The sequence below is a fragment of the Sinocyclocheilus anshuiensis genome, unplaced genomic scaffold, assembly GCF_001515605.1.
Source record: "Sinocyclocheilus anshuiensis isolate Anshui unplaced genomic scaffold, SAMN03320099.WGS_v1.1 scaffold1957, whole genome shotgun sequence".
NCBI classification, from domain to species: Eukaryota; Metazoa; Chordata; class Actinopteri; order Cypriniformes; family Cyprinidae; genus Sinocyclocheilus; species Sinocyclocheilus anshuiensis.
In genome coordinates this window covers 946,354-957,098 of record NW_015537935.1, presented here as the reverse complement: position 1 = coordinate 957,098, position 10,745 = coordinate 946,354, and the positions used below count along the sequence as shown (strand labels likewise).

Here is a 10,745-nt window from a genome sequence, read left to right as displayed (position 1 = left end):
TGTTCTGTGTGTGACATCAAAGTACCGCGAGAGCGATTAGACAGCATTTTTAAAATGTTTGTTTTGATGTCAAATAAGTCTTGCTGTTTTGCTTTTTTGTTAAAGCAGTGTTGCTGTTGTAAAGTTATACATCTACAGTTGTGTTGCTGTGTTTTAAAGCAGGTTTTAATTTTTTTTTTCTTTTTTCCTTATCACTCTGTATTTACAGGATTTCACTGTCCACTCTGTTCAAATGTGGATGAATGGCTATACATAGATGTGTGCACACACTGTCAGAACTGTGTGAGATCACTACCATCCTGCTTTTGTGGGGGTGGGTAGGGGTGTTCAATAATGTTTGTTTTTTGTTTTTTTCCCCATAGGTTTTTAACATTCTAAAAGCTCTTTATTCCAAATATACTACAAGGTGTATTCAGCTAAGTACTTTTAAAAGCAAGTACTTCTGTACTTGTACTTAAGTAAAAATCTGTCTTTACAACTTTTACTTGTAATGGAGTAATATTTGACCAGCAGTATCTGTACTTTCACTCAAGTAATGGAGTTGAGTACTTTGTCCGCCTCTGCTGCGAGTGCAAGTGCAAGGCTGCAGCCAGACCCTTTTGCGAATTCCAGACCTTCAGCCATCAGTCTTAAGGTCTGGCTAGGCGAGACTAGGCAAATTAATACTAAAGAAAAATGTATGTAATATGAGATTACTTCGGCTTCGAAATGACAGACACCAAGCAAAAAAGGTCACTTTAATTTGTAAGAGCTGTGTCACAACACATATCAAGAGCTCCCTTATTGGTTCTGCTTTCAGTACTGGAGAATAAAAGATACATTCTTAGATGTTTTTATTAGTACATGAACGTTACCTTGCACATTTTATCTCCCCAACAGATTCTAATTTGCAGCTTGTGTCTCTGAATGCTTCTCATACTCGCTCCTCTCTGACGCGTCTCACGGAGGAGCCGTTTAAACTTGCCGCACACACGCAGCCTGTCTCGTAATGCTCGATTATACTCGCGCGCGGCTCTGCACCCACGAGCGCATCTGGCAATATGGACGAGGCTTGATGCACGCGTGCAACCTGTGTCAACTCGCGCCTGGCTCCGCGTCTAAAACAAGTGTAAATTCAATCTGACTACTTTGATCATTTCACTTGGATGAAATGAAACATTCAGCACATTTTCCACTTGTTCTTAAAATCCCAAATACTTAAAAATGAATAAATCAGCCTATGTAACCAATGTAATACTTTAATAATTGACTAAAGTAATACAGTTCTTTATTTACACAAAATAAACTAATCTTTCCTGTGAAATTCAGTAATTAAGTAAATTCTGTAAAAGTAGTAATATCATTATAATATTCCCTGTTGAAAAAATAAATAAATAAAATAGAACCCCTCCCAAAACACAATAGAAAATTTTATGGATTTAAGTGTTATAATGGTAATTATATTGGCTTTAATGTAAACTATAATGGTGTCTACTGGTATTTGATGGATTCTAGGTGATATGTAATCTGGCAGATGGGAAACAACAGAACAACAGTAGCCTAATTCCTATTGGAATAATGCCCAAAACGCACTACAAAAAGGAATTTTGTAATTGTTTTAATGGAAACCATAAGAATTTCTGTGATAGTTTCTATTATTATTATTATTATTATTATTATTGCAGCAGGGTACTGATACCCATACTGTGCTGCACACTATTGACAATATTAAGCTGAAGCTTGACTTTGCTAAATTAAAATCGTAAATCAAATTGCAATCGCAATATCTGTCAAAAATCGCATTTTTCCCCAAATCGCACAGCCCTATCGAGAACGCCCACTAGCAACCTCATCGCCATCCCCTGGCGACATGCAGCGACAAAAGTCGCATTGCATTGACAGTGACAGAAATTTCAAATGATTTTCAACGATCGCTTTGTTGCGTCAGTTGTAGACAGACTTTAGCTGTTGCGGCGCAACACGACAACCGTCGTGTCCGGTGTAGACACGGTGTTACGTTTTTTTTTGCAAAAGGTGATTTTCAAATTGAAGTAGCTTCTATTATTTTGTTTACCTCATCAGCAGCTCGCGCAGTGTTGGTTGCTTGGTAACAGACCTGAGAGTGGATTGTCGAGCTTGATAATGCAATTTAAGATTTCCTAACTAGAGATAAGATACGATTTTGGAAGATAGGATAAGAATCCCAAATCAAGTTAAGATTTGCTTCTGTAATATGAATTTCTGAAAAATCCTAATTTAACATATCACATCTTAAATTAAGCTCTAAGATAAGAAACTTTCTGTAATATGCCCCCAGAAGAGCAAAGGTTATGCCTTCTTAACACAGAATGTGTTTACAATCTTTGATGACTGAACTCACTGTCTATCTTCCCTTTTTACAGTCCACATTTGTGTGTTTTGTAAGAACTAAATAAACCAACATGCATTAAGTCTCTAAATAAGAACAATACACCTCAGAGGATCAAATACTTTCAAGTTGAACTTGTTTTTCAGTCTTGTGGCAGAGGTCTGTAGGAATGCCTGACTGAACTTGCAACTCCCCGGGGTGTTTTTTTAACTGTTTGGGAGGGAGATGTCACATGCACTGTTTGCATAAACACTCAAATATGTGTGCATGTATCTTTGTAATATTGTGAGCTTGTAAATCTGCTAGATACACTGCGTAGACAGGTGGTAGAAGTGCAATTTTGACAGCCACATAAGGCCAGAAAACACAAACGTCAACTATGCAAATTTTACGAGTGGACTATAAAAACCTAATTTGGGCTGACAGTCAAACTGAGGTAGCAGATGACACATTTATCAATCCAAAGATACCATGCGAGCCTGCCTGACTTTGAAAAGTAGTGATACTCATGAAAGTGGCCAGACATAGTTTATTTTCAATCAGCGACAGCCTGTTGGTCTGAGTAGGGCTCAGCTTTATGCAAATGAGCAGTGACAAGCAATAGGACAACAGTGATGCACCACCTTATTGTTTGAATACTTCAACCTGATTTTTAGGGAGTAAACATTTCAGTGCAGTGGAGCATTTTTGACAATGGAACAGCCAAAGAAATGGCCAACTCCGTGGCCAGTGCACTAACTACATAAATAGGGAGTCGTTTAAGGAACATCCTAGAACTGCTTCTAGACTTGTGCATGTGAGTAATTATCTTAATTCAGTCTCAACAATCTTCATTCAAAGATGCTACTAGCTGGATCAACCTGAATGTTTAATGATTGTGCACAGAGGCGACCAGAAAAAAATAATACTCAAGTAAAGTACAGATACTCAAAAAGTGTACTTAAGTACAATACTCAAGTAAATGTACTTATTTACTGTCCGCCTCTGATTGTGCATGACTTTTATCAGTCTATTCTTTTTAGTGAATCATCCACATCTTGCACATAGTGTGCTTGACATAAATGTTATCACCAGCAGAGGCTACAAGAATTGTTTACCCCTTGTGCAACCCAAAATTTCTAGCCTCATACACACTTATCAGAGAGTGTCATCTACGCATCTGTGGAAATGACTGCAGTAATTGGTGGATGCACCAGGTGGCAATTGGTCTGAGCTGTTACTGAATTAACCTGACTCAGTTACTTAACTGTAAATTGTATGCAGCATGCCAAATAAAGATGCAGATGATATGCTGCAGCAACACCTAACAGGACCAGCCAAAAGTGAGAGAGAGTTATATTACTACAACTGATTACTTAATCCATATCCACCTTGAAATGAACCAATACCTGTTACTATTCTTGATGTTGTCATGCTGTGGAAAGTCATTGAACTAATGTTTTGAATCGTTTGAAGTATTTTCTGTTCTGTGTGAATATCTCATCGCCTTAAGAGACTGCTGACGGCAGTAGTTGCATTTCTCAAAAGCACAAATGAACCAAAATTCCTCATTTATGCACACACAAAAAAATCAAAAACCTCAAAGACTCAAAAATTAAACGTGCTTAAAAGGCTAGAACACCAGACAACCAAATATTCTACTGTACATAACGCCAAATAGTACTTATATGAGACATTCATTCAAATTACATAAGAAGCCGCTACGCTTGTGCTTGATTTTGATCTGTAATAGTCAATATAGCAGTACAATCGAACTACAGTATATGAAAACATGACATAACTGCGATCGCTCTTTCATACATCAGTCAGTAGATGCCCTGACATTGTCTGCGTACTTTCATGACGTGATTGTCAACGAATATACACAGGTATTGCTTCAGTGTCAATTGTCCTTTTCTCAGTTTCCTCACCCACATACATTACATTTACGATGTATTCGGCTATAATATCCATTGATCAAAAGGCTGTATTGGTTTTACGCATGCATGATTTTTTCTTTTCTTTTTTGTAATCCGTACGCGCACTAAAGCTGAAACAAGCAATCGTACTGTAGCCTACACAGCAGTGTTGCGCATGACATAACCTTTCTAGATCTGATGTTTCTACTCTACTGCAAAACAGTACTAATCATAATTTACAAATGCACGGGCTTTTCGATTAATTGTACATTAAAATACAACACGTTGACACGCAGCCTGTCACTCACCTGGGCTAGCTATCAAGCGCACGTCCAGGTGGATCATGGAGATTTCAGAGTAATGAAAGCAAGCAGTCGATGCGATTCGGTCCCGCCCAGATCCCGTCGACTTCTTCTCGGCAAGGCACCGACCAAATGATACAAGAGCAACAGAGCACGGTAAAGGGAGGGACATTACTAGGAGGGTTATAGAGAGATAGAGAGAGTCTGAGAAGTGTTCAATGTGTTTACAACCATGGGGAATAAAGTTTTATTACTGAATGACTTTAGCGGGGGAAGCCTTTTTTGTTTGTTTTGTAATTTGTGTCAAAATTTTTATGGGCACAATCAGTTGAAACCAAATGCACTTCTAGCAGTTAGCTAACATGAACATTAAAAGATGTTCAACAGTATGTAACCTATATATAAATGTATATATATATAATTATGAGAGGGGTCTTTTTTCCAATTGAGCACCTGTCCCCAAAAACGTATATGCAAAAATAAATAAATAGACCGTTTTACCCACCCAACTGTACAATCTAAATCTCAATCATTGTTTATGAGACAGAAAAGACGGTTGCTTTGAAAAGATGGAAAATGGAGAGCATTCTGTAACTAGCCCAAAGAGAAAGTCTGGCAGAGACCAGCGAATGCTGTGCAGTCCATAAAAAGAAGTGCTGAAGCAGGACAAGTTCTGATTAAATGCACTTATCAGTTCAGTTCATGATAGCTGTCAGTGCAAAATGCCCAAACAAGACCTGGACAGGCAATCAATTTTCCATCCACCAGAGGGCTTTAAAAACACATCAGCTGTGTCAGCTTGGAGGATGTGTTTTAGTTCATTATTATAATTTTTTCATAATCCCCTTTTTGGTGAGTTCATGTTAGCATGTCCGCAGTCTAAGAAACTCATCTTTCTGTAAAACATCTTGTTAATATTTGGAAGGGGCTGAGTGATTGAGTAATAATTGTTGCTTCTTTTGGAACACCCTTTGTGTTTGGACTAAGCTTATGATGTCTAAATTTAAAATCAACTAGGTTTTGGAACAGAGCATCTGCTATATCTATGTATCTCTCTCTCTTTATTATGGAGAATTTCAATTTCATAAGCTGTGCATTTGCACTCATGATAAACCGCCTTAAGGTCATATGAGGGTTATGGGTGTGTGTTCTCCGAGGAGTGTTTGCATGAGGAGACACACCCTGTCACGAGTCACCACTCATGCATGATCCAGCAGTAGTTTGCTTGGTCACAGCTGCACAGGATTGACCTGTGCATCCTGAACTCTGGCCTTGCCCCTTCCCAACTGGCTAGCATCTTCTAAACACAAAAAAAAATATTTTACCTTGTTTTACAGTCACTTTTTCAAATGTTTAGTTATGAGTGTGTAAGTATGTACTTAAGTCAAACTGAGAAATGTCTGAATGTCACTGCATTAGATAAATTATCAAAGTAAATGGGATTTATTTTAAAGAAAGATTTCACAAGCACATTTTCCTCCTTTAAAAACATTTCAGAAGATTGTTAGGTTTTGAACAATAAAACAGTAACAACTGTTCAAAATATTTATTCAATTCCTTAACCACCACTAGCCGTTCTGACCCTGCAATGAATATGGTCAACAGAATATGAAATCATGATCCTCACAGGACTTCTGATTTTGAATAATATAAATAATAAATACAATTAAAATTGTATTTACTATTGAACACAATTTTGTTTCGTAGATACGATATTTCGTTCTGGGTATACAATGTCTGTGATATTCAGATCTATGAAGCACAACATTAAAGGTCCGGGAGTAAAAATCGTAGTTATTTTTTTAATTAATTATTTTTAAATTGATTTTGACCAAAAACAATAATACATTAATCTTTTGAAAAAGACCAACAATGAACTGATAGGTGATAGTGTACGCGTTTGTAGATGCCATAAGTCAGTATGATTTTAACTTAAATTACTGATGGAGAACTATACTAACCATAATCCTAAGAGAGATCCACCCAACAGAGAATTTGCTGTTACCATGGAAATGAAAATCATGCTAATAGAGCTCAGTAGTGACATCTACTAATATATATATATATATATATATACAGTGGGTACGGTTTCAGTTTTTCTTTTTTAATAAATCTGCAAAAATGTCAACAATTCTGTGTTTTTCTGTCAATATGGGGTGCTGTGTGTACATTAATGAGGAAAAAAAATTAACTTAAATTATTTTAGCAAATGGCTGCAATATAACAAAGAGTGAAAAATTTAAGGGGGTCTGAATACTTTCCGTACCCACTTTATATATATATTTTTTTTTTTTTTTTTTTACAGAGTATCACATCTTGAATTCATCTTGGGGTGAGGGATTAATTTTGATGAGGGATTAATTTTACAAAAATCGACAGTTTTTATTATTTTCAAATGCTTTTTTCATAAGTCAGAGTTTGCTAAACCAGAACTTTCATACACAGCAAAGATTCTTTATGCATATGCTTGCATTCTCATGTTTTTACTCGTCACCATTCACATGCTGTATGGATGTGAATGGTGTACAATAAAACAGTACAATAAAATTGCCGCTTGGTTACCAAATATGATCAAAACCTATTGCTAAATGGCTCAGAAAACAATACAATTACAATTAGTTATAACATAATTTGTTTTGATGACACTTGTTTTGTTATGTAATGCAATCCAAAATAAGAAAACATACAGGAAGTTTCTTGAATTTGAGGAGATGATGAAAACACTCAAATATAATGCACAGAAGACTGAAACATGCAATATGGCACTAATGACTTAAACATAAGAGGCAGAATAATCTTATTCCGAGGTGATACATATATGAATAAACTCAGATATAAAAAAAATGCACAAGAACTAGGTACCAAAAAGCAGAAATGTGATGGAGATGGAAATAATGAAGATGAAAAATCCTACTCTGATGTGAGCCAAATAAAATGCAAAAACCCTCATATAAAAATGCACAGGAACAAGATGCTTACAAAGCAGAAATTTGAGTAGATGACACAATCATGGAAGAATAAGGCACCAATAACTCAAATATATATGAGGGAAAAATACCTCATCTTGTGAGCTAAAAATTATGCATAAAATTCCAAAATAATAAAACATTAACAGCAGCAACATATGTGAAAATTCAAACATAAGGTATTAGTCACTTAACCATAAGAGGAAAAAATATCTTGTTTAGAAATGTGAGATGATGTGAACAATGACTTAACAATGTCAGCGTAACAAACAAAAGAAAGTATCAACAGTGTCTTCCTTCGGAGAAATGAAAGTTGACACAACTGAGACATGAGACAGTTCTGAGAGAAAGGAGCCCAAAATGAGAATGGGTTGTGAGAAACATGGAAGAACTCTTTATAGTCTTACTTGTCTTTTATGAAAATGTTTTATTGCTTAGAGTTTTTTTTATTTGTTTTTGATTACACTACGGTTTTTAACCTTTAATGGTCAGGTCAGTAGGAGGAGAGACAGGAAACAATGGGAGATGGAGAAGTCAAAATGTCCTAACTCTGACCTCAGTGTGTTCCAGTCAATCACACCACAAGATGGCGCCATGACTCAACAAAAACATTTAGTAACGTTCATTATGTAAAGCAGGGGTGTCAAACTCAATTCCTGGAGGGCTTGAGCTCTGCAGATGCCTTGTCCCTACCCTAACCCTAACCACTTGACTACTTATATGACGTATTTCCTGTATTTGGTCCAAGTGTTCAAGTGAGCATGAAGACCACAAGTGTGTGTAGAACTTTTCATTACCTGATAGGACAAGTGTTGTAAAAATGCAAGTGTTTACAGAGCTTTATTTTTATTTGCAATACTTGCATTTTAAAATCAAATTATATGTAATATCTAATTATTATTAATATTTAACATACATTGGAAAGGTTTCCGAGACCTCTTGCAAGATCTTGGCAAAAATTCTCACAATTTATTTCCAGAACATGATGCATACACCAAGCCTCGAATACTGCTCCAGCACTGCGCTTTGGCGTTTTTAAGACCTGGGACAGTCTTGCGCACTTCCTGTCACGCGCACGCGCTCTCAAGTGGCCAAGACCGCAAGTGTGGGTATTCGGACAAGGCAAGAGTTTAGATTCAACCCTAATTAAACACACCTGATCCAACTAATCAAGTCCTTCAGGCTTATTTGAAAACTACATGGTATGTTTTGGAGCAGGGTTGGAACAAAACTCTGCAGTGCTCCGTCCCTCCAGGAATTGAGTTTTACACCCCTGATGTAAAGCAACGTTCAGGCTCTCCCAAAATCAGTTTATTGTCGTTTGTTGTTCAAAACTTGTAAACTATCTAATGACAAATATAATGGTATACTGTTCCAAACAGTAGTGCTAGATAGCTGTCTATCAGTATAAATAACAGCACATGACATTCTACTCTGAGCTATCCACGTCCTCAAAATGATGCATTTCTAAGGCAACATCAATGCCTAAGTTGAAAGCCTAAATAAATCTGCGGCGGTCAGGTGGTACAGCGGTCATGTTGGCCTAGTCATAGCTCTCAGAAGATTCCCAGCTAGCAAGTTATAATTACGACTTCTACAAGGACGTGAGTGCTTTGGCGTTGATAATGTTGACATAAAAATACTATACAAATGCATTAACTAAACAATAGCATTTTGGGGGCCTGAATATGCAGACTTTTGAAAAAAGGTTTTAAAGTTTTTGAAAACGATACCATTATTGTCTTTGTGTAAACTAAAAACATGCATTCGTGAAAACAGTGTTTGCTCTGGCCCATTTTTGAATCAGACCCAGTCTCAGCCTGCACTCACGCCTGAATGGGTACTTAGCCAGAGGCTTTGTCCATCCTAGAGCTAGTGGCAGAGCCAACTGAGACTGTTGCAGCTTCCTCAAAAAAGGGAGGAGAAGAAGAACTCCTTCTTCATTCCTTTGCTCTCTTAGTAGTTCCAAGTCTCTGGGTCCCACTGGTCCCTGATGTCTCAAGTCCGTTGGTCCCAAAATTCAGTGGTTCTCAGAGGGACTACAGGACTGCTGTAATGTCCTACTGGTTGGCTTTCCAGCCAATGCAACCAAGCCTCTGCAGAAGATCCAGAACAGAAGGCTGAATGTTTGATCTTAAATCAGCCAAAAAAGACGCACATCCCACCCCTCGTGATCTCTCTCCACTGGCTCCCAGTTGCAGCCACAATCAAATTTAAGGTTTTGATGCTGGCTTTCAGGACTGCCACTGGAAGCTTGTTCCTCTTGGGGACGAAAAAATGTCCCCACAACATCAAAACTTACTTGAATTACTATACTTGTGGGGACATTTGGTATACCAGGTACACAGGGAATACCAGGTACACACATATCCTCTTCTTTTTTTCTTCTCTGCATTTCTCCTCTGCTCTAGCTTAGTCCAGTGGTCCCAGGGCTCCTCCATCCCCCTGGCTCCACCTTGGTCCTCAGAATCAGAATCAGAATCAGAATGAGCTTTATTGCCAGGTATGTTTACACATATAAGGAATTTGTTTTCGTGACAGAAGCTTCCACAGTGTAACAGAATGACAGTGACAGAACAAAAGACACAGATAATAAACAATAAAAAAAAATAAAAAATAAAAATAGAACAAGTAAATAAGGAATAAAAATATACAAATCGACAATTGTATGTACAGGTATATAACAATAGACAGTTGTATGTACAGGTATATTACAGGTGCATCTCAATAAATTAGAATGTCGTGGAAAAGTTCATTTATTTCAGTAATTCAACTCAAATTGTGAAACTCGTGTATTAAATAAATTCAATGCACACAGACTGAAGTAGTTTAAGTCTTTGGTTCTTTTAATTGTGATGATTTTGGCTCACATTTAACAAAAACCCACCAATTCACTATCTCAACAAATTTCAGTTTCTGCCTGTAGGTCGGTATAAGATGAACCAAACAGTGATCAGAGAGTCCTAAAGCGGTCCGTGGAACAGAGTGATATGCATTCTATATTGTGGTGTAACAGTGATCCAATATATTACTGTCTCTCGTGGGACATGTGATGTGCTGTCTGTATTTTGGCAGTTCACAGGAGAGATTGGCTTTATTAAAGTCCCCGAGAATGATTAAAACACAGTCCGGGTATTGTTGCGCTGTCTCTGTGATCTGATCAGCAGTTTCTGTAAAGCGGAACTCACGTGCGCTTGCGGAGGAATGTAAACACTGACGAGAATGAATGAGC

The 10,745-nt window shown here is 37.3% G+C and overlaps 1 protein-coding gene across 2 annotated transcripts in view; it reads right to left on the bottom strand.

Moving 5' to 3' along the window:
• The window catches only part of LOC107658657 (band 4.1-like protein 1), a 174,149-nt gene extending 169,415 nt beyond the window's left edge, over nt 1-4,734 (bottom strand). For both annotated transcript variants that reach the window (XM_016447302.1, XM_016447310.1), the window contains exon 1: nt 4,554-4,734. The gene's annotated coding sequence lies outside the window, so the exon portion shown is untranslated. The remainder of the gene's footprint in view (nt 1-4,553) is intronic.
• Nucleotides 4,735-10,745: the final 6,011 nt, after the last annotated feature.